The 20,346-nt window shown below is 43.0% G+C and overlaps 1 protein-coding gene across 2 annotated transcripts in view; it reads left to right on the top strand.

Annotated features, from left to right (window-relative positions):
- The first annotated feature begins 5,846 nt into the window (after positions 1 to 5,846).
- Positions 5,847 to 20,346, top strand: part of LOC135520032 (myelin basic protein-like) — a 49,780-nt gene continuing 35,280 nt past the window's right edge. Inside the window, exon 1 of one of the 2 annotated variants that reach the window (XM_064945340.1) lies at positions 5,847 to 6,034. The gene's annotated coding sequence lies outside the window, so the exon portion shown is untranslated. The remainder of the gene's footprint in view (positions 6,035 to 20,346) is intronic. The other variant, XM_064945341.1, reaches the window with a different exon arrangement.

The following is a 20,346-nucleotide window of genomic DNA, read 5'->3' on the forward strand; positions in this document are numbered from 1 at the left end:
ATGCAGAGATCATCCATTCACCTACTCTGTGTCTCACAAAGACACGGTTGAACCCAAAATCTCAAATTTCGACTCATCAGACCAAAGGACAGATTTCCACCAGTCTAATGTCCATTGCTTGTGTTTCTTGGCCAAAGCAAGTCTCTTCTTCTTATTGGTGTCTTTGCAGCAAACCAAACTTGAAGGCCTGATTCGCGCAGTCTCCTCTGAATAGTTTATGTTGAGATGTGTCTGTTACTTGAACTGTGTGAAACATTTATTTGGGCTGCAATTTCTGAGGCTGGTAACTCTAATGAACTTATCCTCTGCAGCAGAGGTAACTTCCTTTCCTGTGGCGGTTCTCATGAGAACCAGTTTCATTATGGCGCTCGATGATTTGTGCGACTGCACTTGAAGAAACTTTCAATGTTCTTGAAATTTTCCAGATTGACTGACCTTCATGTCTTTAAGTAAAGATGAACTGTCATTTCTCTTTGCTTATTTGAGCTGTTCTTGCCATAATATGGACTGGGTCTTTAACCAAATAAGGCTATCTTCGGAATACCACCCCTACCTTATCACAACACAACTGATTGGCTCAAACGCAATAAGAAGGAAATATATGCAATTGTGTTGGTTGTCCATAGCTTATTCCTGCCCATACCATAACTCCACTGCCACCATGGGAAAGTCTGTTCACAATGTTGACATCAGAAAACCGCTCGCCTCCACGACATCATACACGTGTCTATGGTTTTGAGGCAAATTGGATATACTGCCAAATTCTCTAAAACAAGGTTGGAGGTGGCTTATGGCATATAAATGTACATTCAATTATTTGGCAACATCTCTGACAGACATTCCTGCACTCAGCATGCCAATTGCATGCTCTCTCAGAACTTGAGACATCTGTGGCATTGTGTTGTGTGATAAAACTGCACATTTTAGAGTGGCCTTTTAAATCAAATAAAATGTATTTATATAGCCCTTCGTACATCAGCTGATATCTCAAAGTGCTGTACAGAAACCCAGCCTAAAACCCCAGAGAGCAAGCAATTTTTTTATTTTATTTTATTTCACCTTTATTTAACCAGGTAGGCAATGTAGGTGTAGAAGCATGGTGGCGAGGAAAAACTCCCTAGAAAGGTCAAAACCTAGGAAGAAACCTAGAGAGGAACCAGGCTATGTGGGGCGGCCAGTCCTCTTCTGGCTGTGCCGGGTGGAGATTATAACAGAACATGGCCAAGATGTTAAAATGTTCATAAAAGACCAGCATGGTCAAATTATAATGATCACAGGCAGAACAGTTGAACCTGGAGCAGCAGCATAGCCAGGTGGACTGGGGACAGCAAGGAGTCATCATGTCAGGTAGTCCTGAGTCATGGTCCTAGGGCTCAGGTCCCCCGAGAGAGAGAAAGAAAGAAAGAGAGAATTAGAGAGAGCATACTTAAATTCACACAGGACACCGGATAGGACAGGAGAAGTACTCCAGATATAACAAACTGACCCTAGCCCCCCGACACATAAACTACTGCAGCATAAATTCTGGAGGCTGAGACAGGAGGGGTCAGAAGACACTGTGGCCCCGTCCGATGACACCCCCGGACAGGGCCAAACAGGAAGGATATAACCCCACCCATTTTGCCAAAGCACAGCCCCCACACCACTAGAGGGATATCTTCAACCACCAACTTACCATCCTGAGACAAGGCTGAGTATAGCCCACAAAGATCTCCACCATGGCACAACCCAAGGGGGGGGACGCCAACCCAGACAGGAAGTTCACATCAGTGACTCAACCCACTCAAGTGCCGCACCCCTCCTAGGGACGGTATGAAAGAGCCCCAGTAAGCCAGTGACTCAGCCCCTGTAATAGTGTTGGAGGCAGAGAATCCCAGTGGAAAGAGGGGAACCGGCCAGGCAGAGACAGCAAGGGCGGTTCATTGCTTCAGAGCCTTTCCGTTCACTTTCACACTCCTGGGCCAGACTACACTCAATCATATGCCCTAGATGCCCTCAATCTCACACAAATCATCAAGGAACCCACCAGGTACAACCCTAACTCTGTAAACAAGGGCACCCTCATAGACGTCATCCTGACCAACTGGCCCTCCAAATACACCTCCGCTGTCTTCAACCAGGATCTCAGCGATCACTGCCTCACTGCCTGTATCCGCTACGGAGCCGCAGTCAAACGACCACCCCTCATCACTGTCAAACGCTCCCTAAAACACTTCTGTGAGCAGGCCTTTCTAATCGACCTGGCCCGGGTATCCTGGAAGGACATTGACCTCATCCCGTCAGTTGAGGATGCCTGGTCATTCTTTAAAAGTAACTTCCTTACCATTTTAGATAAGCATGCTCCGTTCAAAAAATGCAGAACTAAGAACAGATACAGCCCTTGGTTCACTCCAGACCTGACTGCCCTCGACCAGCACAAAAACATCCTGTGGCGGACTGCAATAGCATCGAATAGTCCCCGCGATATGCAACTGTTCAGGGAAGTCAGGAACCAATACACTCAGTCAGTCAGGAAAGCTAAGGCCAGCTTCTTCAGGCAGAAGTTTGCATCCTGTAGCTCCAACTCCAAAAAGTTCTGGGACACTGTGAAGTCCATGGAGAACAAGAGCACCTCCTCCCAGCTGCCCACTGCACTGAGGCTAGGTAACACGGTCACCACCGATAAATCCATGATTATCAAAAACTTCAACAAGCATTTCTCAACGGCTGGCCATGCCTTCCGCCTGGCTACTCCTACCTCGGCCAACAGCTCCGCCCCCCCCCGCAGCTCCTCGCCCAAGCCCTTCCAGGTTCTCCTTTACCCAAATCCAGTTAGCAGATGTTCTGAAAGAGCTGCAAAACCTGGACCCGTACAAATCAGCTGGGCTTGACAATCTGGACCCTCTATTTCTGAAACTATCCGCCGCCATTGTCGCAACCCCTATTACCAGCCTGTTCAACCTCTCTTTCATATCGTCTGAGATCCCCAAGGATTGGAAAGCTGCCTCAGTCATCCCCCTCTTCAAAGGGGGAGACACCATGGACCCAAACTGTTACAGACCTATATCCATCCTGCCCTGCCTATCTAAGGTCTTCGAAAGCCAAGTTAACAAACAGGTCACTGACCATCTCGAATCCCACCGTACCTTCTCCGCTGTGCAATCTGGTTTCCGAGCCGGTCACGGGTGCACCTCAGCCACACTCAAGGTACTAAACGATATCATAACCGCCATCGATAAAAGACAGTACTGTGCAGCCGTCTTCATCGACCTTGCCAAGGCTTTCGACTCTGTCAATCACCATATTCTTATCGGCAGACTCAGTAGCCTCAGTTTTTCGGATGACTGCCTTGCCTGGTTCACCAATTACTTTGCAGACAGAGTTCAGTGTGTCAAATCGGAGGGCATGCTGTCCGGTCCTCTGGCAGTCTCTATGGGCTTCCAACACTCTACTCAGCAAACTGCAGTTTATCACAGTGCCATCCGTTTTGTCACCTAAAGCACCTTATACCACCCACCCTGCGACTTGTATGGCCAGACCCACTGGCTGCCACAGGGTTCAATTCTCGGGCCGCTCTTAAACGCTAGTAAAACCAAATGCATGCTTTTGAACCCTGTGTGGACAGACTTTTATCTCTCCTCACCAACTTCAAACATGTGCTATCTGAGCAGCTAACCAGTTTATCGCTGCAGCTGTACCACCCACCATAGTCTATTGGTAAATAGACCCCACCCATTTTCACCTACCTCATCCCCATACTGTTTTTATTTATTTACTTTTCTGCTCTGCTTTTGCACACCAGTATCTCTACTTGTACATGACCATCTGATCATTTATCACTCCATTGTTAATCTTTTGCAAAATTGACCATCTGATCATTTATCACTCCAGTGTTAATCCTACCTCCTCATGCCTTTTGCACACAATGTATATAGACTCCCCTTTTTTTCTACTGTGTTATTTACTTGTTAACTGTTTACTCCATGTGTAACTCTGTGTTGTCTGTTCACACTGCTATGCTTTATCTTGGCCAGGTCGCAGTTGCAAATGAGAACTTGTTCTCAACTAGCCTACCTGGTTAAATAAAGGTGAAATAAATAAAAATTAAAAATAAATATGACCCACTGAAGAGATGAGTCTTCAGTAAAGACTTAAAGGTTGAGACCGAGTTTGCATCTCTCACATGGGTAGGCAGACCATTCCATAAAAATGGAGCTGTATAGGAGAAAGCCCTGCCTCCAGCTGTTTTCTTAGAAATTCTAGGGACAATTAGGAGGCCTGCGTCTTGTGACCGTAGCGTACGTGTAGGTATGTACGGCAGGACCAAATCAGAGAGATATGTAGGAGCAAGCCCATGTAATGCTTTGTAGGTTAGCAGTAAAACCTTGAAATCAGCCCTTGCCTTGACAGGAAGCCAGTATAGGGAGGCTAGCACTGGAGTAATATGATCAAATTTTGGGGTTCTAGTCAGGATTCTAGCAGCCGTATTTAGCACTAACTGGTTTATTTAGTGCTTTATCCGGGTAGCCAGAAAATAGAGCATTGCAGTAGTCTAACCTAGAAGTGACAAAAGCATGGATAAATTTTTCTGCATCATTTTTGGACAGAAAGTTTCAGATTTGTACTGCCCCCAGCACAAGGTGCACCTGTGTAATGATATGATATGCCACACCTGTCATGTGGATTATCTAAAAAAGCTTTTAGTGCGTATTGAACATTTCTGGGATCTTTTATTTCAGCTTAAGAAACTTGGGGGGGGTCACTTTACACGTTGTGTTCTTATTTTTGTTCAGTGTACATAACATTGTAGCAAACGTTAGGGCAGGGAAATGAACCTAAGTTGCTGGCATGAAAGGCAAACACCCTACTCACTGCGCCAATATGATTGTAAAAGTTTCTAACAAATTATTACATGCTTCAGATAGCTACACTGCCCCCTCCAAACAGGAAGGCATGTCCTTGTGATTCAACCGACTGCTACCCCTCACATGTACGGTTGTGCGTTCCAATGGCCTCACGGCCGTCATCCTACTTCTGGCCCCAGTGTAGCGAACAACGGGACAGGACGGGACAGGAAAGCAAACCCAGGTGGCTGGTGTAAAAGGCAAATGGGATCGGTGTTGTCGTCCCCCAATTATGAACTTGAAAATGTATTAATAACCAAATTAGGCACATTTGGGCAGTCTTGATACAACATTTTGAACAGCTATGCAAGGGTTCATTGGATCAGTCTAAAAATGTGCATGCTGTCATCTTGTGGCCAAAATCTAAATTGTGCCTGGGCTGGAATAATATATTATGGCCTTTGCGTTTCAAAAAATGATGGTATTATCTTATACCAGATCTAATGTGTTATATTCTCCTACATTAATTTCACATTTCCACAAATGTCAGTGTTTTAAAAAAAAGGGTCAGATCCTTTAGAGTTTTTAACTAACTTGTTGAGAATTGTAACGTGGCTCAAATAGCGAGGATCAGTACAATATTTTAATTCCTGTGCAATTAATACTGTGCAATTAGTGGCCCTAACTGATTTGAATAAGAAACAGAATTCACAATGTCCAATTCCATTTTATTCAAAGCCTGTGTATGAATATGATCCTATCTGCAGTAATGACATGCTTTGCCTTTTAAAGAAATATAGTACATTGCGGCAGTTTATGTGTTGCCCGGCATACCATGTTTTACAACAAAATATGGTTTCTTCACTAACTGTCAAGTGCAGCAACCACTCTATCACATACCTTGAACGAACGTGTCTCGTGATACAGAATACAGATATTACAATAACGAGTGCGTGCGTGTACGGGCATGCTCTGCTCTTTTGCCCACATTTCTTTGCGGAGTATCAACATTCCGCCCCACCCCGAAGAAACAATCAGCACTGTACCTAAATCAGGAAGCAACGAGACATACATTTTTTACGAAGGCAGTCTGTGAAAACAACGTCAAAACCGTGGAAGAAAAAACGTTCTTGTCCACGAGAAGAGAAACTACACATCAAAATCACAGCCTCTTATTGTGGATGCATTTGATTCAATCTAAACGGAGAAGGGTATGTAAAAGACAGTCGAAAACGAAACGCAAATAATAGTACATTGTGGTTGTAGCAGCGCGCAACCATGTGACGGATACGTTGTAATTCTGTTGACAGCTGTTTTGTTGCGCCTCTTGCCTCATCAACCGATTTAGTAAACATGTACGTGGTCTTGTTTAGTCTGTAAGAGCTTGTTAGGTTTCGACCTGCATACGATGCGAGGAATGTCGTTTTATTCATCAGTTCTATTCGATGTTTGACAAAGCGACACATGCCTATTGAAAATACGCATATGTTTCTATAGCCCCACTCTGGCCTACAGAACAAATTAGGCTAGACTATCACTGTCGATCGAAGATCACATCATGCTATCACAGTGAATGTCACAATACGTTTTCCTCCAAGTAGTGCTCACGCCAACTCTCAGTTGAATATTATGCTAGTACAGGCACCTTGGCCAGAGCTATTTTATAAAGGAGTGGATGGAGAGAGCAGCCCACTCTGCGTGAAAAAAACACCCTATTATAAACCTAGTTAGGTCGCTGACGAAGATGTAAACAATACTAACATCATATAGCCTACCTGTAGTCCACAATGAGATGCAGTCTGGACCCGCTGTGTTATAATCTAAGCCTATTTTATTCTAGCTGGTGAGAGCTGGCGTTATCTACAATGTTTCAATGTAATTAGTTAGCTTGCACACAGAGAAGGAACCAAGCGAACAGAAACGCATAGGCCTACTCCCTTTTACTGCTTTGAAATTATTTGTTTACATGTAGGTTAGTCACCTAACCAGGCTAATGCGGATCAGAATTTGTTTTTTTTTTGACATTCTCATCCTCTATCTTGATGTGCAACGTTCCATAAATAAAAACACATGCACACGAGTGGGTTTTTCTATCTGAACTCCACTGATTTAGTGAATGAAAAGCCTATAGCCACAATTCTCTTCAGGACTGGTAACATACAATAGAGGAGAAAAGGAATTGATACCAGACCTGGGTCAAACTGGACACACATCGCCATGTGTCCTCTTCGAAGTGCTGTTTTCAAAGAAGACATCTGGTAGTAGCAAATGAACAAAACACTAACCCCTGACTGAATGGGGGTGGGGGGGGGGGGGGGATCTGTCAAATCTATGTATTATGTACAAAAGAATACAATGTACTTCTCTTGTGGTGGAGAAGTGAGACCATTCTGCTTTAGTAGAACTTTACATTCTCCGTAGTAGTTTTGAACAGAATTGACAGGAAAGCGATAGTTCTAGATTTTCCACTGAATAACCAGGTTATTGGAAGATATTCCATAATATAATGCAGAGGTGTTAACTCAGTCAGTCAAAATTGCTCCGCTGTTTGTTTAACAGTCACGTGTCTTGATGCTTTAACGTTCCTTCATTTGCCTTTCACAAAGCACACCTTCTCGCACCTGACACTGCGTGAACACGATTTTTAGTGTGTCTATTGGCTATAACCCTCAGGTTGTCCTTTATATAAGTTGGAACGTTTTGTGACTATTCATAGTATTTTGGTTGTTGCTGCTGTAGAGACCCAGGGGAATGGCTGGGTCTCTACGAAACCAGAGCAACAGTAAAGTCTTCTAGTTCTTTCCTCCAGCTGGTCCATATTAGACATGCATATATCGGGGTATGAAGTCGCTTACGTATGCAATATAAGACTTGAAATGTGTGTAAATGCATCTGTGTGTATGTTACCCTGCGTGGGAAAGAACACGGAAGTGTATTTTTCTGTGTATGTTAAAGAGTCTCCTGTTTACGTGTCTAACGTGTGTGTGTGTGTGTGTGTGTGTGTGTGTGTGTGTGTGTGTGTGTGTGTGTGTGTGTGTGTGTGTGTGTAGGTGTACGTGTCTGCATGTGCATGCCTATGCAAGCAGGTGAATCACCAAGATGACTTCCGTCCTCACACCCTCACCAACTTCCTCCCTTCTGTCTATCTCACTTCCTCTCCTGCCTGCGCCAGTTGGTGTTGTTTTCAGGCAGGTTGATTCATATCACCTTGAACCTCGTCATGTGACGCAAGAGAGGTTGCAACTCGACTGTTCGTGCACACAGAAAGCCACGATGGTGACAGCACAGTTGGCTGACGTGTTGAGTTCACCCAGCGTGGTCGGACCGTGCGTAGTGTCTACAACGTGCTGTAGAAACAGATGGCAGGGATCATTTTCATGTGCCAAGTTTAGAATTAGAATTTAGTGGTGAGCCCCAGGTGCCCGTGGATTGTGTAAGCTGTAGGGGAAGAGTATCAACGTACCCTCCAGAAACCACGCTCTCTGGGAACACACAAACAAACATCGACAGTGGTCCTTAGGGCTGAGATTTATATTGCTGTACTCTTAAATGCCTTCATACGTTACTTATTTAGCCTGATGACATGACTAATGATATTCCACTTGATGCGATCTCTCTCACTCTTCAAAAGCATCAGGGTTGTTTTTACTCTGATTTGTTCTGGAGGATTCTACAGAACATAACCCAAGGATACTACTAACCCGAAACACACTTCTCTGCTGTGAAGGTCCTCCAGAAATCATTCTAAGATATCAGGGAAATCACTTAAGTGTCTGCTTCTTCTGCCAAGGGGTTGGGAGAGACTGTGTGGGAGTATTAGAGTTAAGTGATGGACAGGCCGCTGCCTGGAACTGGAAACATCACAGGTCATATGGTGTATCAAGACAAGATGTTATGGAGTGGAGAACAACTGTAAAAGACACAGCTGTCCGCATAAATAGATTCAGTGCTGACTGAATGCGCCTAAAGCAAAGCTCGGTTCTGCCGCTCATTTCTGGGCTTGCTACGTAGAACAGGACCACAGTGATGCTGCAATGGGGTCTATACTGGCATTTCGGCAAATTGTGCACTTAGATAGTGGACCGTAGTGTGACCATGGTGTTTACGGTCATCCTTTCTGTGAACTTCTAAAAATGACAAAAACGTCTTGAAGCCCAGTGAAAAGGGGATTGGGACAGAGCCTTGCCCACAAGCATGACAATCAAACACTCACAGATGTCTCTTCCTGGAGCTTGAGGGAGCGATGAGTAGAGCTCAGAGGAAGGAGTGGTAGTGAAAGAGGAGAAGATCGAGAGAAAGAAACCAGGACAGAGAGCGATTTAAACAATAGCCTTTCTCTTCCCAGAGATTGAGAGAGATGAGTATAGAGGGAAAAGGAAGAAGTGAAAGAGCATAAAGAGATAAGAAACAGAGATAGAGAAACATGTGCCTCTCTCTTCCTAGTAAAGTTTTCTCCCATTCAACTCTGTGTCCAGGTTCATGTTCACTAGACACGAAACGCAATAAAAATGTACTGAAACAAGGAAAGGATAACATTCTTTTTTTATTTATTTTTTGTCGCCAAAAAGAAAATCAGTTGTGTGCCCTCATGAACACAACCTTGATTGCTGTACACCAGATGCTCTCCAAGGACAGATGTTGACCTCTGACCCTGGCTCTAGTGTCACTACCAGGGACTTAGTATCACTGAGTTTCTCCAAGTGGGTTACGTAAGTCCTTGGGTAACCAAGGGCACCTGGAGGGTTAAATGAAGCACTAGTCCACCTTCCACAAGGACAACTGTACATTAGCTCATTTCCATGGAGTAGCCACACACCCACACCAGCCCCACATGTTATCTGACATAATGACAGGAAATCGGTCTGCGTGTGCATTCATGTGTGTGGGGTGTGTGAGAGAGACCGAGATGATGAGTGAGTGTATTGGTCTGCATTCAGCACCATGGACAGGGCAGTGCTTCTCACCCTTACTAAGACCACACACAGCTGGGAGATACTACTGGCATGCATAACCTTCTGGGACTTTATCATTGTGGCCAGTTAACAATGATGATATGAGGACTTAGAGGGAGCGAGTCATGGGACTGTTCTACCCTGATATCTTAGATTGATATCTTAGTCCCATGGGAAAACTGCTCAGCAGCACTGTGAATTGTTTTCTTCTCTTTCCCAATCTCCGGAGTTGACTCCGAATAGAGAGTGTCTACTTCACTCAGTGTGCTCGCTGACCCTGTGTTTGGTACAGTGACCAGAATAACGTGTCAAAGAGGAGGAAAGTCAAATGTTTATAGCAACGTTTAGGTTTGTTGTTCTCTGAGCCTGTAAAATGTATACACCCAGTGATGGGAACAAGAATATGTGTTCATTCTGTCAAACTTGAGAAGTGTATCACAATTGTCTCTTGATTTTATTGTGCCTACTGTTTGTATTACAGGATAATCCATAGTTCCTTCCGTCAGCAATCATAAATAGCTCTTTATCCCTAAAGGGCGATTTATGTTGCAGGAAAGTAATATCCGTTTCAGTCTCGCAGTTTGGGAAGCAGAAGAAATGGATACTTATGTTTCTCACTGTAGAGAAGGAAGATTGCTTTTTCTGTTGATACTTAAAACCATCACTCTCAGATGGAGATCTGGAGGTATGGCTTATGAATTGAGCTGTGATGCCTTTATCTCTAAGTTGGTACATTTTAAAAATGGTGAGCTCTCCTCTCTTACGCTATGCGAGAGCAGTCATTTACAGGTGAAGTCGGAAGTTTACATACACCTCAGCTAAATACATTTAAACTCAGTTTTTCCACAATTCCTGACATTTAATCCTAGTAAACATTCCCTGTTTTAGGTAAATTAGGATCACCACTTTATTTTAAGAATGTGCAATGTCAGAATAATTGTAGAGAGAATGATTTATTTCAGATTTATTTCTTTCATCACATTCCCAGTAGGTCAGAAGTTTACATACACTCAATTCATATTTGGTAGCATTGCCTTTAAATTGTTTAGCTTGGGTCAAATGTTTTGGGTAGCCTTCCACAAGCTTCCCACAAGCTTCCCACAATAAGTTGGGTGAAATTTGGCCCATTCCTCCTGACAGAGCTGATGTAACTGAGGCAGGTTTGTAGGCCTTCTTGCTCGTTCACGCTTTTTCAGTTCTGCCCATATATTTTCTATAGGATTGAGGCCAGAGCTTTGTGATGACCACTCCAATTCCTTGACTTTGTTGTCCTTAAGCCATTTGCCACAAGTTTGGAAGTATGCTTGGGGTCATTGTCCATTTGGAAAACCCATTTGAGTCCAAGCCTTAACTTAACTGATGTCTTGAGATGTTGCTTCAATATATCCACATAATTTTCTCTCCTCATGATGCCATCTATTTTGTGAAGTGTAGCAGTCCCTCATGCAGCAAAGCACCCCAAAACATGATGCTGCCACCCCCGTGCTTCACGGTTGGGATGGTGTTCTTTGGCTTGCAAGCCTCTCCCTTTTTCCTCCAAACATAATGATGGTCATTATGACCAAACAGTTCTATTTTTGTTTCATCAGACAGAGGACATTTCTCCAAAAAGTACCATTTTGTCCCCATGTGCACTTGCAAACCGTAGTCTTGTGGCTTTTTTATGGCGGTTTTTGGAGCAGTGGTTTCTTCCTTGCTGAGCGACCTTTCAGGTTATGTTGATATAGGACTCGTTTTACTGTGGATATAGATACTTTGTGCCTGTTTCCTCCAGCATCTTCACAAAGTCCTTTGCTGTTGTTCTGGGATTGATTTGCACTTTTCGCACCAAAGTGCGTTCATCTCTAGGAGACAGAACACGTCTCCTTCCTGAGCGGTATGACTGCTGAGTGGTTCCATAGTGTTTATACTTGCGTACTATTGTTTGTACAGATGAACGCGCTACCTTCAGGCGTTTGTAAATTGCTCCCAAGAATGAACCAGAATTGTGGAGGTCTACAATTTTTTTCTGAGGTCTTGGCTGATTTCTTTTGATTTTCCCATGATGTCAAGCAAAGAGGCACTAAGTTTGAAGGTAGGCCTTGAAATACATCCACAGGTACACCTCCAATTGACTCAAATGATGTCAATTAGCCTGTCAGAAGACGCTAAAGCCATTACATAATTTTCTGGAATTTTCCAAGCTGTTTAAAGGCACAGTCAACTTAGTGTATGTAAACATCTGACCCACTGGAATTGAGATACAGTGAAATAATATGTCCGTAAACAATTGTTGGAAAAATTACTTGTGTCATGCACAAATTAGATGTCCTAACTGACTTGCCAAAACTATAGTTAGTAAACAGGACATTTGTGGAGTGGTTGAAAAACGAATTTTAATGACTCCAACTTAAGTGTGTGTAAACTTCTGACTTCAACTGTACATCCTCCGTGGATAGAGAGTGAACATACATTTTTTTTTTTATGTAAAAAAATATATACCCCCTTTTCTCCCCAATTTCGTGGTATCCAATTGTTAGTAATTACCATCTTGTCTCCTCGATACAACTCCCGTACGGGCTCGGGAGAGATGAAGGTCGAAAGCCATGCGTCCTCCGAAACACAACTCAACCAAGCCGCACTGTTTCTCAACACAGCGTGCATCCAACCCGGAACACACTGTGCACCTGGCAACCTTGGTTAGCGTGCACTGCGCCTGGCCCGCCACAGGAGTTGCTGGTGCGCGATGAGACAAGGATATCCCTACCGGCCAAACCCTCCCCTAACCCGGACGACGCTAGGCCAATTGTGCGTCGCCCCACGGACCTCCCGGTCGCGGCCAGCTGCGACAGAGCCTGGGCACAAACCCAGAGTCTCTGGTGGCACAGCTAGCGCTGCGATGCAGTGCCCTAGACCACTGCGCCACCTGAAAGGCCCGTGAACATACATTTTAAACAAACCCCCAGTTTCTTATGGGACTAGTTTTAAATAAAAAGGCATTAACTATTAGCTATCAGACAAACATCCGACTGACCATAGATGGGCAACCAAGTCAGAATGCAGTATGTTGATATGAGGAAATGTGTATGAGGTATTTTGTAATGAATTAAGCCTCTCAGCCAGACCAAATCAAAATATTTGAGTCTCATGGCCCTAGGTAACGGACAGCAGCAGAGTAATCACACAAGCAGAACTTAGTCAGAGGGACTATAGATAATTGCTCATATGCACTGATGGCTGAGTGCTGTGAGTGCTGGCCTATATGTGAGGAGGGTCATCCTATAATTAGCATGCCGCCCTGGTGCTGTATCTCCCATACAACCTTCAAATAGAATAGGCAAAGTTCATGACCCTGAGGGGGGGTCATTCTCATCCACTGTCTCTCAGTCTCTGTATGTTCTCTTCCCCTGCCTGTAGTCTACCTCCCATTGATTTGCTAAGTGTTTGAGTCATAGACTCTTATAGAGGCCTATGTGCAAAAAGGCAAGGACCGGATCATCTTCTGTTGGATTGGAGGCTGCTGTGTCAATGTTTTAATTACAGCATAGATTTTCCTTTTATTGTTATGCAATGGCCATGTTTTGCAAGTCCTCGCAGGCTCCGGTTGTGGTTGTGCAATTTGTCTTTCAGGGAAACCTCATCTCAGAAGGCCAGGTACTGTATTCTCTCACCACTTTTTTTTTGTGACATAGATATTCTCTGGGTGTTATTTTGGTTTCCCAGAACCTTGCAGATAATACGTTCACAGAGTTTCTCACACTCCCAACCTTGGGAAGAATGTTAACACGTGGTCGGTGTGGTTACTTGAAAGGTGGTCTTGTTCACAGGCAAAGCCAGGATTGCATTTAATCTTTCTAGTCTGGAGAATGATGGCAAAGCAAACAGAAGGGTCGGCGTCTTACTTTGGTTTGCTAGTCTTTTGTCAATTTGTTTTCTGCGTTACATTTTCATCTAGCCTAGTTGTCTTGTCTTTCTTGGTTGTATAAGCTATTGAACTACGTAACCATGCCTACATGATTGAGCCCTCTCGCACCAGAGAGTGTTGTTGTAAGAAAGGATTCAAACTTGTTTCCAGACCTTGCTCCATAAGAGAGCTGAGCTGTACAAAGTATGTCATTTTCTGTTAGTAACAGCAGATTAATTCTGAAGCCAGCGTGTATTCTGTTTTGTAGTTAACTGAAGTCGTGGCTGTGCGTGACTACCGTAGTTCTTAGGACTCATAAAAGACCATGCTCATGTGTTTGGGCGCCTACTGTAAACGAAACAGCTTGCCAACTATTGTGATGATATATTTTTTTGCCCTTTTAAAGGGACAGTGGAACCATCACCAGGCTACTCTGATCTGCTAAGACATCTTTTTGTTTTGAAGGGAAATGTTGAATTCACAGAGCAACTCGCATACACTCCTCCTCTCTTTGCCTTCAGCAGTCTGCTGAAATCTATCACCCATAACTCAGGCATCATGGCTACTTTCAGTCTCACCTGTCTGTTTGAAAATGGAGACGTTCTCAAGATGACAGGCGGTGTGCTCTGGTTGTGGGATAAGCTTCCAAAAAGGCCCGTAGCAACAAAGCTGGAGTTTTTTGGCTCTGGATCTGAAAGACCTAATTTAATTGGAATTTGAATGGCTATCAAGATGCTGCTTTGTACTCTGTTTATAATCCTAAACCATATGCGGTAGTATACTGTAGGTGACATCAAGGGTGACATTTGGCCTCTGAAAAATGCTCTAATCTGCTCTATACTGTATATGCTGTAGGTAATACTCACTATATAGCAGAGGTAATCATCCTGTAACTGTACATGCCGTAGGTAATACTCACTATATTGCAGAGATAATCATCTTGTAACTTTCTTTTATGATGTCCATGAGAAAAGGTTGTTCCCGCACATTTACTTTAAACTCACATTTATAATCACAACCGCTACATGAGAATCGTAAAAATGAAAAGTTATGAGATTGTTGTTGCTGCAATATTGTGATTATTAAAGGGTCAATCTGCAGTTCTAATAATAGTAAGGCATCCCTCTACCACTTTTTTTGGGAAAAAGCTGAGGGATGGGGCTGGAGAAAAGTAACCACTCTCAAATTCATAGACTGAGCCTTGGATTCAAGGGTTGCCCATCCATTTCATAAAAATATATAGTTTTACCCTGTTTTGAGGCCATACAGTGTTTCTTTACATTTACAGTTGTAGTCGGAAGTTTACATACACTTAGGTTGGAGTCATTAAAACTCGTTTTTGAACCACTCCACAAATTTCTTGTTAACAAACTATAGTTTTGGCAAGTCGGTTAGGACATCTACTTTGTGCATGACACAAGTAATTTTTCCAAAAATTGTTTACATACACTGAATTATAAGTGAAATAATCTGTATCACAATTCCAGTGAGTCAGAAGTTTACATACACTAATTTGACTGTGCCTTTTAAACAGCTTGGAAAATTCCAGAAAATTATGTCATGGCTTTAGAAGCTTCTGATAGGCTAATTGACATAATTTGAGTCAATTGGAGGTGTACCTGTGGATGTATTTCAAGGCCTACCTTCAAACTCGGTGCCTCTTTTCTTGCTTGCCGTCATACCGCTCAGGAATTAGACGCGTTCTGACTCCTAGAGATGAACGCACTTTGGTGCGAGAAGTGCAAATCAATCCCAGAACAACAGCAAAGGACCTTGTGAAGATGCTGGAGGAAACCGGTACAAAATTATCTATATCCACAGTAAAACAAGTCCTATATCAACATAACCTGAAAGGCCCCTCAGCAAGGAAGAAGCCACTGCTCCAAAACTGCCATTTAAAAAAAGCCAGACTACGGTTTGCAACTACACATGGGCACAAAGATCGTACTTTTTGGAGAAATGTCCTCTGGTCTGATGAAACAAAATTACTGTTTGGTCATAATGACCATCATTATGTTTGGAGGAAAAAGAGCGAGGCCTGCAAGCCAAAGTACACCATCCCACGGGGGTGGCAGCATCATGTTGTGGGGGGGCTTTGCTGCAGTAGGGACTGGTGCACTTCACAGAATAGATGGCATCATGAGGAGAGAAAATTATGTAGATATATTGAAGCAACATCTGAAGACATCAGTTAAAGTTACCAAGTTAAAGCTTGGTCGCAAATGGGTCTTCCAAATAGACAATGACCCCAAGCATACTTCCAAAGTTGAGGCAAAATGACTTTAAGGTCAACAAAGTCAAGGTATTGTAGTGTCCATCACAAAACCCTGACCTCAATCCTAGAGAAATTGTGGGCAGAACTGAAAAAGCGTGTGCAAGCAAGGAGGCCTACAAACGTGACTCCATTACACCAGCTCTGTCAGGAGGAATGGGCCAAAATTCACCCAACTTATTGTGGGAAGCTTGTGGAAGGCTACCTGAAACATTTGACCCAAGCTAAACAATTTAAAGGCAATGCTACCAAATACTAATTGAGTGTATGTAAACTTCTGACCCAATGGGATGTGATGAAAGAAATAAAAGCTGAAATAATAACCTCTACTATTATTCTGACATTTCACATTCTTAAAATGAAGTGGTGATCCTAACTGACCTAAGACAGGGAATTTTACTAGGATTAAATGTCAGGGATTGTGAAAAGCTGAGTTTAAATGTATTTGGCTATGGTGTATGTAAACTTCCAACTTCAACGGTACATTGTTAACAAACATTGGAGTGAAACAAGCTTATATTTTGCATTCTGATGGGGTAGGTAGGCCTATATCTAGTGCAGATCCATGCATTTATGCCTGCCCCCTACCTCCCCACTGTGAATGCTGTAGCCAATGGAAACAGCTCCCTATTACAGGATGATATCCGAACCCATTTGAAGCCCCATATGACAGAAAGCTCATCTCTCATCCTGTGTAGCCTACTGTCACACATAAGTAGGGCTGTATTCAGTCCCAGCAAAAGACAATGTAACAAAAATGCATCATAGCTCCCAGCACACACGGATCACATCTCGGATTCACTCAATGAACGCCATTACAAGTAAATGAAGTGTTTCAGCACGCTCATTATTTCTCATGATTGAATTGTCCAAAAGCATCACTCAGTTGTTAGGACTGTGCCAACCCCCTTGCGTACAGGCCCCGAGATCTGGGATATATTCTAATGCTTTGTCGAGCATAGTGTGGGCACCACGCTCAGTGTGTTTTTAATCAGGATCTCGCTCTCTGAGACACCGGAAGTGTAATATCTGAAATGTGCGGTAAACAGTACTCCCTTGCTGCCAGAACAATGAGAAAAGTTTCATCAGCCGCTCAGTCCGTGGTTTTGTCTCTAATTCCAGACTGTTCTGCTCAATGTTTCATGTGGTAATTTGTTTCGGCATGAGGGCTTTAAGATTTTGACCTTTTTGTGAAGGTAAAGATGAGATTGGAGCATTGATGCAGGATTTATTCTTCATTACCTTGTCAATTTGATCGATGTTATTACAGGAGACATATCCAATTGATTTAATTCTACATTTTTTTTCTGGCCTCTGGGCTAAAACCTAATTATGACAAGATAAAGCGTGCCTATTTCTATAATGAATATGAACTGGGTGGGTTGAGATTATTCAATATAAAAGCACTAAACCTCTCTCTAAAAGCTTCACTTATACAAAAGTTTAACTTTAACCCAAAATGGTTCTCAAGTAGATTACTAAGAAAAGCTCATCCATTGTTTAAAAATGGCCTTTGTGCAAATTGCCATGTTTGATTTTCGATTAATTAATCTTTTTGAACTAGCATTGCAGAGCTGTTTACAATTTGAAATTTCGTCCCCCAGAAAAGATAGAACAGATATTATGGTTGAACTCAAATTTGCTGGTTGATAAGACCTGTATTTATGGAAAAGATGATGGGTATTTTGTTTTTAAATTATATTGTAAATTGGAATGGTAGAGTTGTGTTTTATGGAGTTATCGGAATTGTATAGGAAGGTCTGCAAAAATCCAACCATTACAACCAACTGATTAAAGCATTACCCCAAAAATGGAGGAGGCAAGTGGCAAATCAATTGGTCACAAACACATGGTTAGCAGATGCTAATACGACTGTAGTGAAATGCTTGTGCTTCTAGTTCCGACCGTGCAGTAATATCTAACAAGTAATCTAAAAATTTCACAACAACTACCTTATACACACAAGTGTAAAGGAATGATTAAGAATATGTACATATAAATATATGGATGAGAGATGGCCGAACGGCATAGGCAAGATGCAGTAGATGGTATAGAGTACAGTATATATTCATATGAGATGAGTAATGTAGGGTATGTAAACATTATATAGAGTGGCATTGTTTAAGTCACAAGTGATACATTTATTACATCCAAATGTTAATTATAAAAGTGGCTAGAGATTGAGTCTGTATGTTGGCAGAAGCCACTCAATGTTAGTGATGACTGTTTAACAGTCTGATGGCCTTGAGATAGAAGCTGTTTTTCAGTCTCTCGGTCCCAGCTTTGATGCACCTGTACTGACCTCGCCTTTTTATTTTTATTTTTTATTTCACCTTTATTTAACCAGGTAGGCTAGTTGAGAACAAGTTCTCATTTGCAACTGCGACCTGGCCAAGATAAAGCATCGCAGTGTGAACAGACAACACAGAGTTACACATGGAGTAAACAATTAACAAGTCAATAACACAGTAGGAAAAAAAGAGTATATATACATTGTGTGCAAAAGGCACGAGGAGGTCGGCGAATAATTACAATTTTGCAGATTAACACTGGAGTGATAAATGATCAGATGGTCATGTACAGGTAGAGATATTGGTGTGCAAAAAAGCAGAAAAGTAAATAAATATAAACAGTATGGGGATGAGGTAGGTAAAATTGGGTGGGTTATTTACCGATAGACTATGTACAGCTGCAGCGATCGGTTAGCTGCTCAGATAGCAGATGTTTCAAGTTGGTGAGGGATGGATGATAGCGGGGTGAACAGGCAGTGGCTCGGGTGGTTGATGTCCTTGATGATCTTTTTGGCCATCCTGTGACATCGGGTGGTGTAGGTGTCCTGGAGGGCAGGTAGTTTGCCCCTGGTGACGCGTTACGCAGACCTCACTACCCTCTGGAGAGCCTTACGGTTGTGGGCGGAGTAGTTGCCGTGCCAGGCGGTGATACAGCCCAATAGGATGCTCTCGATTGTGCATCTGTAAAAGTTTGTTTTTGGTGACAAGCCAAACTTCTTCAGCCTCCTGAGGTTGAAGAGGTGCTATTGCGCCTTCTTCACCATAGCTGTCTGTGTGGGTGAACCATTTTCAGTTTGTCCGTGATGTGTACGCCGAGGAACTTAAAACTTTCCACCTTCTCCACTACTGTCCTGTCGATGTGGATAGGGGGTGCTCCCTCTGCTGTTTCCTGAAGTCCACAATCATCTCATTTGTTTTGTTGACATTTTCCTGACACCACACTCCGAGGGCCGTCATCTCCCTGTAGGCCGTCTCGTCGTTGTTGTTAATCAAGCCTACCACTGTAGTGTCGTCTGCAGACTTGATGATTGAGTTGGAGGCGTGCATGGCCACGCAGTCATGGGTGAACAGGGAGTAAAGGAGAGGGCTGAGAACACACCCTTGTGGGGCCCCAGTGTTGAGGATCAGTGGGGTGGAGATGTTGTTTCCTACTCTCACCACCTGTGCAACTGGGTCTGGAGGGTACTATGGTGGCACTATGGTGTTAAATGCTGAGCTGTAATCGATGAACAGCATTCTTACATAGGTATTCCTCCTGTCCAGATGGGTTAGGGAAGTGTGCAGTGCGGTTGCGAGAGCAGCAGCAGAAGGAGGTAGGGAACTGGTCTGTCTGCTCAATATAAAGGATCAAAACTGACGGAGGAATAAAAATAGCATAAATAGGAAAGCATACCAGTTTCACTTGAGGACCAGGATGTTGACAGCTGTACCATACAGATTGCAAAATAGCTGGGAAGTGATTGTTGATGTACTCATTCCATGGCACAGGGTGTATGAGTTGATATATAAAACGACACAAGATTCAAGACTTCCTGCCTTTCAGCTAAAATTATTGTACAGAATTCTTGTCACTAACAAAATGTTGAATATTTGTGGCATACAATCATCACAGCTTTGGAGATTTTGATGTGAGGATACATAATGAATACACCATTTGTTCAGGTATCCTGTTTCTGGTCTCAGGTTCAGGAATGGCTGGAAATGCATAACATTGATCTAAAATTGACCCTAGAAGTAGCATTGTTTGAAGACCTGGAGAAACTTGGTCAGTCAGTTACTAATATACAAACACTCTTATCAGTGAAAGTATTTATCTTCATCTCGCAATCTGTGGATTCTATTCGATTCAAATTGTATGTTAAACATAAAAGTTGAAACATATGGCACGAAGAAATCCAAAGGGGGTGGTCAGCAGAGATGGCTGGGATAGGCTGAAGGAAACTTGGGTTGTGGAACTGGAGACAAGTGAGAGTGGAGTTGCTGGGCCGGGGATAGAATGACTCTCAAAGATAAAAGTCTAAAATAAAAAAGAGAAAAAAAGAATATGTTTTGAATGACACAATGCCTGTTTGCCTGAGACTGATGCTGCACAGGTGCTTGTACACATGCATACAGTGCCTTGCGA

Source organism: Oncorhynchus masou, chromosome 29, assembly GCF_036934945.1.
Source record: "Oncorhynchus masou masou isolate Uvic2021 chromosome 29, UVic_Omas_1.1, whole genome shotgun sequence".
NCBI lineage: Eukaryota > Metazoa > Chordata > Actinopteri > Salmoniformes > Salmonidae > Oncorhynchus > Oncorhynchus masou.